This window comes from Aquarana catesbeiana, linkage group LG03 (assembly GCF_042186555.1).
Source record: "Aquarana catesbeiana isolate 2022-GZ linkage group LG03, ASM4218655v1, whole genome shotgun sequence".
Taxonomy (NCBI): Eukaryota; Metazoa; Chordata; class Amphibia; order Anura; family Ranidae; genus Aquarana; species Aquarana catesbeiana.
The window spans coordinates 475,321,818-475,338,820 of NC_133326.1; the positions used below are offsets into that span (position 1 = coordinate 475,321,818).

Below are 17,003 nucleotides of genomic sequence, written 5' to 3' on the forward strand. Positions count from 1 at the left end.
GGGAACACTTAGCCCCTTGATCGCCCCCTAGTGTTAAACCATTCCCTGCCAGTGACATTTATACAGTAATCAGTGGCTATTTTTAGCTCTGATCGCTGTATAAATGTCACTGGTCCCAAAAAAGTTTCAAAAGTGTCTGATCTGTCTGCCGCAATGTTGAAGTCCGGCTCAAAAACGCTGATTGCCGCCTTTACTAGTAAAAAAAAAAAAAAAAAATTAATAATAAAAATGCCATAAACATATCCCCTATTTTGTGGACACTATAACATTTGCGCAAACCCATCAATATGCGCTTATTGCGATTTTCTTTTTTTTTTTATCAAAAATGTGTAGAAGAATACATATTGGCCTAAACTGATGAAGAAATTTTTTATTTTTTTGGGATATTTAGTATAGCAAATGTAAAAAATGTTTTTTTCAATTGTTAGTCTATATTTGTTTATAGAGCAAAAAACAAATACCCCCAAAAGAAAGCTCTATTTGTTGGAAAATAAAGGACATCAATTTTCATGTACAATGTCGCACGACCGCGCAATTGTCAGTTAAAGTGATGCAGTGCCGTATCGCAAGAAATGGCCTGGTCATTAAGGGGGTAAATCCTTTCCGAACTGAACTGGTTAAAAGACTTAACAGGAAACCTGTATTAAACTAAACAGGGAGGCTGCCATTGCTGACCTGCTTCTGACAATGTTAGTTTGCTAGAGGTAATGCTGATCGTCTGACTTCAGTACAATCTGTGTCAATGACCTGAAGCAAGCATTTAGTAAATCAAATCCGAGTGAAGTTCATAAATCCTCACCTGCATGCTTCTTTCAGGTCAGTGACTGGGAAAATCTTTTGGCGCCAATCTTCAGCCACCACTACTATTGCTTTGCAGCATTGGATTCCTGATCTCTGTGCCCCACCAGGGACACTATCTACTTGCCTTCCCCTTGTTTTAGTGAGTTATCTCCGGTTTCCTCCCACAAAACAAACATCCTGTGAGGTTAATTACTGACCCTAGTATGTGTCTGTTTAGCTGTGACAGTGAGGGCCATTAGATCATAGGCTGCTGCAGAGTCAGCAAAATCATCAATATACTCCATCAAAGTTCTCTGGAATCTGTCTGTGTCACGTAAATAAACAAAAATCCACAGGAAGATATGCTTTTTCCCTGTGCCAGGTCTACATGTCCCAGATGACAGCACTGGCCTCTGACAATCTCTTCCAGGAACTTGTGATCCCATCTAAGATCTGGGTGGAAAATTCTCCATGAACAATTATTATTATTATTATTCAGGATTTATATAGCGCCAACAGTTTACGCAGCGCTTTACAATATAAAAGGGAGACAATACAGTTATAATGCAATACAATAGGATTAAGAGGGCCCTGCTCAGAAGAGCTTACAATCTAATAGAACAATAAGGTGCAATCACTGTTTGGGAATTCTGATGTGGGTAGGAGCTAGGGTTACCACTTTTTCTTCAAGCCAGGGCCGGATAAAGAACATCATGGGCCTGGTGAAGATGGAACAAAAGTGCGCCCATTCTAGAGCTGGTAACATTGAGGATATTCAATATCATTTTAAAGAACTGTTTTTGTGTGTAAGAGGCATAGGCAGTGTTAATTTCATCCACTAAAACGACTAAAACATTTTAGTCGACTAAATGAATACTATTTTAGTCGACTAAAATAAGACTAAAACTAAAACAATTGAGATGAATAAAATACGACTAAAACTAAAATGCCATTTTAGTCAAAAGACTAAAATGGGATTAAAACTAAAATGCCATTTTAGTCAAAAGATTAAGACTAAAACTAAATTTAAATTTGACTTAAAAATGAACACTGGTCTGTAGTGCATGTTCATACCTCAATACCATAAATAATAACATATTAGATTTTTCACTCCAGCGGTATATAATGAGTTTGGAAATTGTAGGGAAATGTTAATGAATGCATTACAATTTAATTCGATTTTAGACAACTAAAATTAGTTTTAGTCGACTAAAATGTATTGGAGATTTTAGTCGACTAAATACGACTAAAACTAAAACTGTTGCAGAAGACTAAAATGGGACTAAAACTAAAATGCCATTTTAGTCCTAAGACTAAAACTAAATCAAAATTTGGTGTCATAATTAACACTGGGCATAAGGGAGGATTATAGATGGTATAAAAGTGGGAAATATGTGCAGGTGAGGGAGAGGAATGTGGAGGGTATAACAGTGGGCACTATGTACAGGAGAGGAGTGTGGAGGGTATGATGGGGGCTGTATGTACAGGAGAGGAGTGTGGAAGGTATTATGAGGGTGGTATGTAGAGGAGAGGAGTGTGGAGAGAAAGATCGTTGGCAGTATGTACAGGAGAGGAGTGTGGAGGGTATGATAGGGGCAGTATGTACAGGAGAGCAGTGTGGAGGGTATCACAGTGGGCAGTATGTACAGAAGAGGAATGTGGAGGGTATGACAGTGAGCAGTATGTACAGGAAAGGAGTGTGGAGGGGATGACCATGGGCAGTATGCACAGGAGAGGAGTGTGGAGGATATGACCGTGGGCAGTATGTACAGGAGAGGAGTGTGGACGTTATGACAGTAAGCAGAATGTACAGGAGAGGAATGTGGAGGGTATGACAGTGAGCACTATGTATAGGAGAGGAGTGTGGAGGGTATGACAGTGAGCAGAGTATGTACAGGAGAGGAGTGTGGAGGGTATGACAGTGGGCACTATGTATAGGAGAGGAGTGTGGAGGGTATGACAGTGGGCACTATGTATAGGAGAGGAGTGTGGAGGGTATGACAGTTGGCACTATGTACAGGTGAGGAGGATGTAGGAATCTGGGAAGGAAAAATGTAAAGGATTGTGGAAGGATGTTTAGGGACTGCATAGTGGTTACATGAATTGAAATTAAGCCAATTAAGCAGAGACCAGCAATAGTCGATCTATGTATGGGCTAGCTGGTTGTACACAAGTCAAACTATTAATCAACTTGAGTACAACCAGCCTGTCAGATTTTTCCCAAAACAGTCAGTGCTGCCAGCTATAGTTAGCAACACTGATCATTGTATTCTGTGGATTGGGAAGGCTCCCCACTGGCAGAACACAATAACACTGCGGGATAGATTCCCCCATCCACAGGTCAGCAGATGAGAAGGTGTGTGGGGATAGGCTGGGGAGAGAGGTCTGTCAGCAGGGGGGTATTAGGTGGTCATGGAGGGATATCAATCAGCGGGTGGGGGGAGTAACTGGAAGTGATATCTTTTGGAGTAGGGTCTGTCATCTGCAGGTTGGGAAATTGTCACCTGTGATATAAATTGAAGGGAGGTGGCTAACATGGGAAGTGGCTGGGGAGTGACCTGGTTTGTGGTGAGTGTGAAATGGATGATGTGTTTCAAGTTTCTTTCAAATTTGCAGTAATGCTTACTGCCCTCTGAAAAGTGATCTGTGGTGTATTGCTTTTCAACGAGTGGTATAGCAGCAGCTGACAGGCGTTCATGAGGTGCTACTGCCGCCTCCTTGTTTTTTTTACATTGCTGAATGCAGGGGCGGATCCAGGGGGTGGCAACTGGGCAATTGCCCCCTCCGAGAATGCGGGTGACAGTGCGGACAGCTCCGCGGCTGACAGTGCGGGCAGCCCTGCAAGTGACAGTTTGGGCGGCTCCACAGTGCGGGCGGCTCCGCCGTGGCTGACAGTGCGGGCAGCCCTGCAGGTGACAGTGCGGGCGGCTCCACAGTGCGGCTGCTCGGTCAGTGAGTGAGTCGGTGAGTGAGTCGGTGAGTGAGTCGGTGAGTGAGTCGGTGAGTGAGTCGGTGAGTGGGCGGGTGGGGGGGTAGCTGGGCGGTTCCATGTGTGACTGTGAGCGGGCTGCTGGCCAATCAGGGAGCCGGCGGGCAGGGGAGCAGAGAGATGACATCTCTCACCACCCTGCGCCCGCCCTGCATCCCTGCAGTTCCGCCCTCACTGTGAAGGCAGCTGTGGGCAGCAGAGAGATTACATCATCTCTCTCTGCTGCCTGACTCTGGGACACAAGAGACCACCTTAGCAGGAAAGTGACATGGCAGGTGACAATCCGCATCTGGTGACAGGCGACGTGGAAAGTGACACACTCAGGGCTCCCACTGATTCTGCATTATGGTGAGTTGAACTATTTAATTGTATATTACAATGTAAGAATAGAAATAATGTGCTTCAATCATCCTGACACCATAATAACCAGGGTGCCGTGATGATTGAAGCGCCAACACCAGCCGTTTCCCCGATAAATTGCCCGCAAAAAAAAGGTATTTTCTGGCAGTGCCCCTCCTGAGACTAGACTCTGGATCTGCCCCTGGCTGAATGGCAGTTTTACATTGTTGGACTATGCTGCTACTGCGAGCGAGTTTGACAAGCGGTGCTGCCTGTCATACTCTGCAGGCTCCAAGCTATCCATTGAGCTCAGTGCCTCTGACAAGAAGTGGGGAGAGGCACTGTGAGCTCATCCTCTCAGTCTGCTGCAGAGTGTGCCAGCTTGTATTTAAACTGGCCGCTCTGTATGTAGCTTCTGACAGGCTGCACAAGGAGCCCCGTATCTCCAGGACCATAGGTGATAGGAGCCCCACATTTTGACCAGTAGTTCAGCTAAATTTGGGCTCTATGTGATCCCTGGTCGCCGAGCTACGACCCTCGAAGTCAATCGTTTTTTGTTTTTTTTAAATGGGCCTATCTTAAGGTAAGGGGCCTGGAGCTGCAGCTCCAATAGCCCCTATGTTAATCTGGCCCTGCTTCAAGCCAAACCCGAACACTTTTTTTTTTTTAGCATACACTATAGGATTGTAACAGACCTGGGACACCTTTGGGCACTCCAAACAGAATAGTAATGCGGCACACATATTGACCCCTTATCCTCCTGTCAAGCCCTGTTCCGAGACACATTCCTGCCTGAATAATATGTCCGGGTTTCAGGTGGACTGAAACCCGGACAGGTGATTCAAAACCCAGACTGTCCAGGTGAATCCCGGACAGGTGGCAACCCTAGTAGGAGCACTGGCTGTCAAAGAACAATGGACAGCACAGTGGTGTAGTAATAAGCCCTTCCACCTAGCAGCACTGGTCCGAATGTCCACCACTAACTGCCTGAAGTTTACATGTTCTCTATATGTTTGTGTGGGTTTTCTATGGATTCTCCGGTTTCATCCCAAGACATGCTGGTAGGTTAATTGGCCTTAGTATGTGCATGTATGAATGTGAGTTATCCAGGCCATAGATACATTGCTTGATTCCCCCATCAACACAGTCTTTTCATTGCTTATTTAAAGTGTATCTAAACCCAAGAATAACATTTTTATATTTTTCTGCTTGCTAGTCCAAAGATGTGGTGGCTGCAAATTTTTCCTTTTTTCAAGCTTATTTCCCCTTTATTTCCACCTGGTGATCCTGCCAGTAACACATTTACTGTAGTAGGGTGAGCAGTGTTATCGCTCCAGAATAGAAAGGTATAAGACCCCTTTCACACTGAAGGCGTAATTCAGGCGTTTTAGCTCTAAAATATCGCCTGTAAAGCACCTGAAAACTGCCTGTTGTGAAAGCCTGAGTGCTTTCACACTGTATCGGTGCGCTTGCAGGACAGGAAAAAAAGTCCTGCAGCAGCATCTTTGGGGCAGTTTGGGAGCAAGTTATACACCGCTCCCAAACTGCCCCTGCCCATTGAAATGAATGGGCAGCGCTGCTGAAGTGCCTGCAAAGCGATGCAACACAGGTGCTTTTAACCCTTTCTTCGGCAGCTAGCAGGGGTTAAAAGCACCCCGCTAGCGGCCGAAAAGCGCCGCTTAAATGCCGCTAAAACTAACAGCGCTTTACTGCTGACGCCGGGCGCTTTCAGTGTAAAAGTAGCCTTAGGACTACAGGACACCTAACCATCTCCTCTTCTACATAACATGTGGGAGGTGTTTTGTAGCTCACAAAGAGCAGGGTTGATAACACACTCTTTTAGATCTATGCACCTATGGGGAGTGTTTTTTTTTCTGTAGCATTAGGCAAGTATGTTGTCATACATAGGCCAATGTAAATTTCCTTTGTTATTTTTATTTTTATTTATTTTAGGTACTTATATAGCGCTGTCAATTTACGCAGTGCTTTACATATACATTGTACATTCACATCAGTCCCTACCCTCAAGGAGCTTACAATCTAAGGTCCCTAACTCACATTCATACATACTAGGGACAATTTAGACAGGATCCAATTAGCCTACCAGCATGTCTTTGGAGTGTAGGAGGAAACCGGAGTACCCGGAGGAAACCCACGCAGGCACAGGGAGAACATGCAAACTCCAGGCAGGTAGTGTCGTGGTTGGGATTCAAACCAGCGACCCTTCTTACTGCTAGGTGAAAGTGCTATCCACTACACCACTTGTTATTGACATGTGCTCCTAGTGTATGTTGAGTTTAGAACTTGAGGTGGATAGAGTAACAAGCCTTTGATCAAAGCTTTTTTTTTTTTTTTTTTTTTTTTTGCTCAAAGGTTCTTAAAGTCGAACTAAACTGTATCTGAGCACCACAAATCAAATATGCTAATTAATACATTTTTAATATTCAAAGCAAACACTCCCATCTATCCATATCTCCATGCTTTATTTTGTTGATAAAACACTTTGAAAAACACCCTCTAGCATTTTTGGCTGTGGCCGTCATGAGGAAGGGCAGATGATTCATGTAGCATTTACTTCCTGGAATCCATCTGCCCTTAGCTCAGGCATGTTGGCAGGTGGGTGTGCTTAAAGCGTACCTTCATACATTTTTTAATCTTTCCATCTATTAAAATCTTCTGCCCTTGTTGTTTTAACTTTGGATAGTAAAATATTTTTTTTCTGCTAGTAAATACCTTATACAGCCCACTTCCTGTTTCTTGTCTGGTAAAAAGCCTAGGCTTATGACATCATGCACAGCCCTCTCTCTTTCTTGTGAGAGTTTGCCGGGAAGGGAGGGGGTATGAGTCATAAGAGGGCCAATGAGAGCTGCAGAGCTGAAGGTGTGCCTCTGTGTGTGTGTAAATCCCGGAAGTGAACAGGCAGCTGCTTCAGCTGCCCACAGTTAAAATGGATGCAACCAGACTCGGTGGAGGGAGATTTCTGCAACATATTTGGCAAGTACAGATTTACAGTATATATAAAATAATATGCAAAGGGTTTGGAAGGATGCTTTAATATGGCAAAGATGTTTTTATTACAAATTATGTGAGCAGACTGCAGTTCCTCTTTAACTGAGAAGACCCCTCCTACCCTCCTGAAGACTCCTGGGATGTATGACATCATTTGCCTAGGCCTGGAAACCAGGAAGTAAAAAAAAGTCTAATACAATATAATATACTGTACCTTCCTATCTATTTACTAATGCTAGCAGCATAAAGCCTAGTACACACAAGCTAAATGTCAGGTGGCATTGGCCAGTTCAATAAAAAACTGACGGTATTCTGTGTGTCTATGGGAGCTGGTCCGACAGAAGCTGGCTTTTCAGCCAATGGCTGAGAGCGCTGACTGGAGTGTTCGGGGGGGCGGGGGGGGGCATCCCCCTGTCAGAACACAATAGCTCAACAGGGGAGATTTATGTACTAACATTGGATTGTTAGTACAGCGGCTGTGACCTGAGCCGTAGTGTGTACGAGGCTTAAAGCAGAGTTCCACCCATTTCTGTGTTTATTAAAAGTCAGCAGCTACAAAAAGTGTAGCTGCTGACTTTTAATAAACAGAAACTGACCTGTCCCACGGTCCTGCGATGCGGCCGCCCAAATGCTCGCTTCTCTCCTTCTCCTCTCCGCGGCGCCGGCATTGCAAGTGTGGGCATCTGGCTGTGACAGCTTGCGGCTTCACAGCCGGGTGCACACTGCGCATGCACAAGTCGCGCTGCGTGTTCTGAATGGCCGGGCAATCTTCTGGGACCTGTGAGGTGTCCCAGAAGATTGCAGGTAGGGAGGAGAGGAGAAATTCCACTCAGAGCCACTGCGCCATGAGAGGAAGTGGGAGCTGGGTACCTGTCAAAACTAGGTACCCGCACCCCACCAAAAAAATGACATTCCAAATGTGGCATGTCAGGGGGTCAGGATTTCTTAAAGTGGAGTTCCACTTTTGGGTGGAACTCCGCTTTAAAGTGATTATAAACGAAAAGCAAAACATTTGTGTATAGATATAAAAAAAATTAGTATAGTTCAGCCCCCCTAAAGTTTGAAGGACAGTAAACTGTCCCTTTCTTCAAAAAGTTTGGAGACCCCTGGTCTAGCAGATCAGATCAGATAGCGGTCAGGTGTAAATGGATAGGCGGTCCGTTTACATCCCAACGCCCATAGCGGAGAGCGGGCTGTGTCCACTCTGTATAAGTAGAGCTGACACAAAACAGCCATCCTCCTGCTCAGTGAGGATCGGCGGATAGATTTCCCTCTGAGCAGGTGGACTCCATGTGAAAGAGGCCTAAAGCTAGAAGATTTTTATTTTATTTTTCTTTTATTATACAGCCCATCCTCATGTTTTTAAGCAGGCATTTTCAGCCAGGATTGTTCGTTCATCAGTACCGTGTGCCTTAAACTGACCATAGATGGGTCCAAATTCTGCCAGCTCAGCAGAGACCGGCTGGTTTTCGATCCATCTATGGTCAATGGGCTTGTTGGAAGACATTGCTTTGATCAGTGCTGAAGTGAAGTGATCAGGTCCTATGCACCGCACATCACTGCAAGACCCTGTGGATATGTGAAATGACAGCCTCAGCCCGAGCTCCAGCCAAGCCAAGCCAAGCCATGCGCCCAACGCATTTCACTCTGGCCCCGGAGCTTAATCAAGGGGATTGGGGTGCAAAGGGCCTTTATATGTTGGTTTTCACCCTTGATTACACCAGAGTTTATATACTCCCTTCAGTTTAAAGATTGCCCCTTGTGGTTGTTGGCCTCTTTGGACATTGTGCACCATTATGGACCATGTGTGTCGGCCTAGGAGTTTCAGGTAGCATTGTGGCAGATTTTCTTTCCCATTCCCTTTACCCTCTCCTTTGGTGTGTGGTCTCCATTTCAATATATGTATCCCCCATGGTTTCTGGAACATCAAGTTACTTCTCATACTTTCCCTTCACTCCACACCCAGATATGGTATATTCCCATCTAATTACTATTCCCCCCACTACTTCTCGGGGACAGCATTGGTCCACACTCTGTAATCTTAAATAGGTACACTATATGTAATAATACACATAATTCTCATACTCATTTGCAGAGGTTCCACGGCTATGTTATTCACATCACCCCTGACTATCTATGGGGGACCTTAGTCCCAGGGACACCTGTCTCCTGAGGGTTTTTTCACCAATTTATCTTGGGTTTTTCCACCTCAGCTCCCAGGGCTGAGGACTGGTCTAGCCAGCCTGCAGCTCTCATCGCTCTATTTCAGACTCATAGTTATATAGTAAGTATGGGTGGATGTTTTCAGTTTTTCCATACTTTTCTTTTTCCTCCCCCTCCCCTGCCCTCTTACATTGAGACCCATTATTAAAGGTAACAACTTATCAATTCTAGATATATATCAAGCATCTGCTCCAGATGAGTGGAGGTCATCCACGAAAGGCAGCGTGCTATTCTGATGCCACTATCATGTTTACAGTTCAGGACCATTGCACTAATTTTATTCATCATGTTTTATTGTATTATGTTGTAACAATCATGTATTCTTTTATATATGTACTGTGTGATATATGGATCAATGTGTTTGATGTTCCACAAACGTTATTATCATGGATTATTATGCTATTTTATTATGATTCCAAAAGAAGTGGAAGGTCCCCTTGGGGTTTTTAAGCAGCAATCAAAGAAAGGTTTTTTTGATTGCTGCTTAAAAACCCCACGGGAACCTTCTACTTCTTTTGGTAACATTTACTTTGGGGTGCGCAGCCACATCAGCCTCTGTTGAAGTGTCAGGTGATGTTAGCGTTTTTTATTATGATTCCTTGCTTTGTAGACTTTATATGGAATACACTTTATTCAATAATACATTTTTATGTGCATTGTATTGAGATCCAATATGTACAGATATATAACTAACTGGTCAGACACAGTTTGTTTCATGGTCACCTCCCCAGCTGCATGCTTCATATAAAGTCCCAACCCTCTCTCTTCAATGAATCTGTCAAATAGGGATGGAGGCATTTGACCTATAGGTCCTATACCTCATATAAAGTCCCACACCCCCTTCTCCTTTACTACCTTTATATGTCTGTTGTATCATTGGAGCTGGGAGGACCTGGCTGGAGCCTTGAGTGTGGTGTACTACAGGAGAGGACCTGGCTGGAGCCTTGAGTGCGGTGTACTACAGGAGAGGACCTGGCTCGAGCCTTGAGTGTTGTGTACTACAGGAGAGGACCTGGCTGGAGCCTTGAGTGCGGTGTACTACAGGAGAGGACCTGGCTGGAGCCTTGAGTGTGGTGTACTACAGGAGAGGACCTGGCTGGAGCCTTGAGTGCGGTGTACTACAGGAAAGGACCCGGCTGGAGCCTTGAGTGCGGTGTACTACAGGAGAGGTTCAGGCTGGAGCCTTGAGTGCGTTGTACTACAGAAAAGGACCTGGCTCCAGGTGTACTACAGGAGAAGACCTGGCTGGAGCCTTGAGCGTGGAGTACTACAGGAGAGGACCTGGCTGGAGCCTTGAGTGCGGTGTACTACAGGAGAGGACCTGGCTGGAGCCTTGAGCGTGGCGTACTACAGGAGAGGACTTGGCTGGAGCCTTGAGTGCGGTGTACTACAGGAGAGGGCCTGGCTCGAGCCTTGAGTGTTGTGTACTACAGGAGAGGACCTGGCTGGAGCCTTGAGTGCGGTGTACTACAGGAGAGGACCTGGCTGGAACCTTGAGTGCGGTGTACTACAGGAAAGGACCCGGCTGGAGCCTTGAGTGCGGTGTACTACAGGAGAGGTTCAGGCTGGAGCCTTGAGTGCGTTGTACTACAGGAAAGGACCTGGCTCCAGGTGTACTACAGGAGAAGACCTGGCTGGAGCCTTGAGCGTGGAGTACTACAGGAGAGGACCTGGCTGGAGCCTTGAGTGCGGTGTACTACAGGAGAGGACCTGGCTGGAGCCTAGAGCGTGGTGTACTACAGGAGAGGACCTGGCTGGAGCCTTGAGTGCGGTGTACTACAGGAGAAGACCTGGCTGGAGCCTTGAGTGTTGTGTACTACAGAAAAGGACCTGGCTCCAGGTGTACTACAGGAGAACACCTGGCTGGAGCCTTTAGCGTGGAGTACTACAGGAGAGGACCTGGCTGGAGCCTTGAGTGCGGTGTACTACAGGAGAGGACCTGGCTGGAGCCTTGAGCGTGGTGTACTACAGGAGAGGACCTGGCTGGAGCCTTGAGTGCGGTGTACTACAGGAGAGGGCCTGGCTTGAGCCTTGAGTGTTGTGTACTACAGGAGAGGACCTGGCTGGAGCCTTGAGTGCGGTGTACTACAGGAGAGGACCTGGCTGGAACCTTGAGTGCGGTGTACTACAGGAAAGGACCCGGCTGGAGCCTTGAGTGCGGTGTACTACAGGAGAGGTTCAGGCTGGAGCCTTGAGTGCGTTGTACTACAGGAAAGGACCTGGCTCCAGGTGTACTACAGGAGAAGACCTGGCTGGAGCTTTGAGCGTGGAGTACTACAGGAGAGGACCTGGCTGGAGCCTTGAGTGCGGTGTACTACAGGAGAGGACCTGGCTGGAGCCTTGAGCGTGGTGTACTACAGGAGAGGACCTGGCTGGAGCCTTGAGTGCGGTGTACTACAGAAGAAGACCTGGCTGGAGCCTTGAGTGTTGTGTACTACAGGAGAGGACCTGGCTGGAGCCTTGAGTGCGGTGTACTACAGGAGAAGACCTGGCTGGAGCCTTGAGTGCGGTGTACTACAGGAGAAGACCTGACTGGAGCCTTGAGTGCGGTGTACTACAGGAGAAGACCTGGCTGGAGCCTTGAGTGTGGTGTACTACAGGAGAGGACCTGGCTGGAGCCTTGAGTGGCCTGCCTATTTGTTGTTTGGTCATAATGCAGCTCGGAAGATTCCCTCATCCACCTCAAATGTGTGGATGGAGGAATGCTTTTTTTTGCTTCTTTTTTTTTGATAAAAAATAAAAAAATAAAAATAATAATAAAATCCATCTATGATAAGCTTTAGTGTGTTTTTTGATTAGTTGCCTTCCAAGACTTCTAAGAATGGACTTCTAAGGACCTCTAATCACACTAAAAATGCTATAAAAATGGGTACTGTATGTATTTTTCAAAATGCACAGCACTGCAGGATAGAGATGGGAAGAGGCACTATTTTTAGGACAGGGAAGTTGGACACATGCATTCTGTGCGCTGCAGCACGTGCCTGAAGACATAACAATGGAAATGGGCCCTTAGTGTAGTGCAGGCATTTAGGCTCCATTCACACTTGTGCGATTTGTGATGCGACTTTTGGGCATCAAAGTCGCATGAAAAAAATCGCACCCCATTCTTTTCAATGGCACCCGTTCAAACTAGTGCAGCTTAAAGGCGCAGCGACTTTAAAAAGGTGCCTGCACTACTTTGTTGCAACTTTTGATGTGATTTTGATCCATAGAATGTAAAGTCAGATCAAAATGAATGAATGGAGCCTTATGTTGTCAGCTCACTTAGGAGCTCACTGGATTTCTGGAGGGATTAACAGGTATTTGTACTTATGGAACAGTTATAACAAACCTCTTTCCATATTCCAAAGACATGCTTGTAGATAATTGGCTTCTGTCTAAATTGGCCATAGTATATGAATGTGAGTTGGGGACCTTAGATTGTAAGCTCCTTGAGGGTAGGGACTGATGTGAATGTACAATGTATATGTAAAGCGCTGCGTAAATTGACGGCACTATATAAGTACCTTAAATAATATTAATAATAATAATTCTGTAAAAAAATGAAAAGAGGGCGCACCAACCTTGCGCATTACCCAAGTGATATTTATTAAAATCAAAAAGAAGGAAGCATCCTCACAAACAAGTGGATTGTAAAAGCATATCAAAGTCCACAAATGACAAAAAGCAACCAGGTCACCAGGACTATGTCCAGAGTACCTTCCAGGTTCTGACGTGTTTTGAGGGGAGATCCCCTCTTCCTCAGAGCCCTCACTTGTTTGTGAGTATGTTTCCTTTTTTTTTGATTTGAACAAATATTACTTGGGTAATGCGCAAGGTTGGTGCGCCCTCTTTTCATTCTGTTACAGTGTTCCCGTTGGGTATCCCCTGACCCTTGGAGGGCAGCAAGGCCTGTGCGTGTACTGGGAGCCATAGGAATTCTAGGCTTCTTCCATTGCCATCGCACCTCTGTTGAGCACAGGAGATTTTGTGTGACTGTTACTCTTTCTATATTCAACAGACCAGAAGGGAACAAATAAGAGAAGATCATTGGCTGATGACACACAGGTGACTTTGCCACCAGCATTCCTGCCACTAGCGATGTGCCTCAATGGCTAGTGTTAGGATCTCTAAGATCGCTAAGAGGCTGCTTGTTTGTCCCTAAGGAGTCATTCTGGGATTTGTCACTCCCATCTTTAATAATCAAGATTCAGCAGCATTTGTCCCAGCGATGGAGCAATAAATAACAGCCTTATGCTCGCCATACACTATACGAAAATTCGGCCGAAATTCAGTCATTTAGACAGTTCGTTTGTTTTTCAGCCAGTTAATGGGCACATAATCGATAATCGGTTGGGACGTTTTTGAGCCAAAAAAACGAAGGACAAGTTTGGAAATTTTCTGCCAAACGAACGATAAACTGAAAGGTTAATGTGTTTCCCGTCCAAACTATTTGCACTAGGTATATGTAAAAAAAACAAACAAAAAATGGATTCATTTATGTCCACTGAACGATTTATTGGTCATTGCTATCGTTTGCTCTCACGGCCAAATGTTCGTTTTTCGAAAATGGGTTTTGGCGAATTTTTTCGTATAGTGTATGCTCAGCATTAAAGTGATTCCATAGTGATAGACAAGCAGCCTCTTAGCAATCCTGACAATTGTGTCGCTAGTGACAGAATCGCTTGTGTGTCATCAGCCTTTGAGTGGCCATAGACGTATGACACACATGGGGAAGTGTGGATCGATTAAAATACCATGAGATTCATATACACAGCATTAAAGTAATGCTGAATGATCATGATGCATTGCGATTTATCATTTTAGATTTGATTCTAAGGCCGGAGCGAATTGTAGCGGCACGACCGGTCCTGCGTTGTGTATGCACGACCGGACTTGTCCGACGGAACGAATCCGTCGGACAATCCGACCATGTGTGGGCTTCATCGGACCTTCAGCGGACTTTTTCTGTTGAAAATCAGACGGACTTTAGATTTGGAACAAAAAAAAAATCCATTCGTCTGTATGCTAGTCCGATGGACAAAAAAGAACGCAAAGGCAGCTATTGGCTACTAGCTATGAACTTCCTTATTCTAGTCCCTTCGTACGTCATCACGTTCAAACCAACGGACTTTCGAACGGACTTTCGTGTGTGGGCAAGTCCGGTCGTTCGAAAGTCCGTCGTGACTCCGTCGACCTCTGATGCTGAAAAGTCCGCTCGTGTGTACGCGGCATTACACCCCATTTCATGAATTCAGCCTACTCAAATTCAGAATGGAAATGATGCTTATTTTATAGTTTGCTGATCTGATCAAATCACATATCAATTGGATAATAAAATCAAAGTGTGTATGGCCGCCATACATTCTAATGGTACAATTCCTGTACAATTTCCTTTGGATTTACAAAAACTATAGAATATGAGTACACACCTAAAGAATCCATTATATTTGTTTCAAATCAGGCAGGCCCTTGCACTGGTGACAGATCTAAGAGATTGTACAATCAGATTGTATAGTGTATGGCCGGGTTTAGGGCTTCCATATACTTTAACAGAAACACAACTCCTGTAAAAAGGTGACTTGCAGCAAATCAGACCTGAATATGAGTGAATGAAATACACAGACAGACATAATACATTCCTGGGTAATCCCCCATTGTACTGACCTCAATCACAGGATCTTAGAGATGGACCCAGACTCGTCTTTGTCATCCCAGAAGAGGAGGATGATGATGATGATGATGATGGTGATGAGGATGATGGTGATGAGGATGGTGGTGAAGATGGTGATGATGGTGGTGATACAGACCCCTGATGGAGCTGGCAGTCCGGTGCACTCAGCAGCCTTGCCTGTCTTCGGTCCAGATCAGCAGAGATCTCTCTTCATCTCTTGTGTCTTTGTACGCCGCCACAGCCTATGGCTCCGGTATCAGTGTCCAGGCATTCATGTAGTGCCCGGGACTCTGCTGAGCCTCCTTCCCGTCCTGCAGAGCTGTATCCGGCTGTATGAGGAGCTCTGCTCCCTCCTGCTCGGTACAAGGCAGGAATCCCCTGATACATTCCTGTCACAGCTCCCCCTCCTCTGTCTATACTCAGCACTACATCCTCCTCTGCCTATGATACTGCCTGAGGAATAAAGTATACAAGGACATGTGTTTACCACCAAACAATGTATACTGTGCTAGAACATTCCACCATACAATGTATACTGTGCTAAGACCATTCCACCATACAATGTATACTGTGCTAAGAACATTCCTATACATTGTATACTGTGCTAGAACATTCCACCATGCAATGTATACTGTGCTAAGAACATTCCACCATACACTGTATACTGTGCTAAAAACATTCCACAATACATTGTATACAATACTGTGCTAAGAACATTCCACCATACATTGTATACTGTGCTAAGAACATTCCACCATACATTGTATACTGTGCTAAGAACATTCCACCATACATTGTATACTGTGCTAAGAACATTCCACCACACAATGTATATAGTGCTAAGAGCATTCCACCACACATTGTATACTAGAACATTCCACCATACATTGTATACTGTGCTAAGAACATTCCACCACACAATGTATACAGTGCTAAGAGCATTCCACCACACATTGTATACTAGAACATTCCACCATACATTGTATACTGTGCTAAGAACATTCCACCATACAATGTATACTGTGCTAAGAACATTCCACCACACAATGTATACTGTGCTAAGAACATTCCACCATACAATGTATACTGTGCTAAGAACATTCCACCATACACTGTATACTGTGCTAAGAGCATTTCACCATACATTGTATACTCTGCTAAGAACACTCCACCATACAATGTATACTGTGCTAGAACTTTCCATCATACATTGTGTACTGTGCTAAGAACATTCCACCATACATTGTATATTGTGCTAAGAACATTCCACCACACAAAGTATACTGTGCTAAGAACATTCCACCATACATTGTATACTGTGCTAAGAACATTCCACCATACAATGTATACTGTGTTAGGAACATTCCACCATACATTGTATACTGTGCTAAGAACATTCCACCATACATTGTATACTGTGCTAAGAACATTCCACCATACAGTGTTTACTGTGCTAAGAACATTCCACCATACAATGTATACGGTGCTAAGAACATTCCACCATACATTGTATACTAGAACATTCCACCATACATTGTATACTGTGCTAAGAACATTCCACCATACAATGTATACTGTGCTAGAACTTTCCACCATACATTGTGTACTGTGCTAAGAACATTCCACCATACATTGTATACTAGAACATTCCACTATACATTGTATACTCTGCTAAGAGCATTCCACCATACATTGTATACTAGAACATTCCACCACATGATGTATACTGTGCTAAAACCATTCCACCACATAATGTATACTGCGCTAAGAACATTCCACCATACCTTGTATACTGTGCTAAGAACATTCCTCCATACATTGTATACTAGAACATTCCACCACACGATGTATACTGTGCTAAGACCATTCCACCACACAATGTATACTGTGCTAAGAACATTCCACCATACACTGTATACTGTGCTAAGAGCATTTCACCATACATTGTATACTGTGCTAAGAACATTCCACATACAATGTATACGGTGCTAAGAACATTCCACCATACAT

General features: G+C 44.7%; 1 protein-coding gene across 5 annotated transcripts in view; it reads right to left on the minus strand.

Moving 5' to 3' along the window:
• ARAP3 (ArfGAP with RhoGAP domain, ankyrin repeat and PH domain 3) overlaps positions 1 to 15,391 on the minus strand; it is a 273,051-nt gene extending 257,660 nt beyond the window's left edge. For 3 of the 5 annotated variants that reach the window (XM_073621034.1, XM_073621028.1, XM_073621030.1), the window contains exon 1: positions 14,987 to 15,390. The gene's annotated coding sequence lies outside the window, so the exon portion shown is untranslated. Of the gene's footprint in view, positions 1 to 14,986 lie in introns of all 5 variants that reach the window. The other 2 variants (XM_073621033.1, XM_073621032.1) reach the window with 2 other exon arrangements.
• Between the last annotated feature and the right edge of the window lie 1,612 nt (positions 15,392 to 17,003).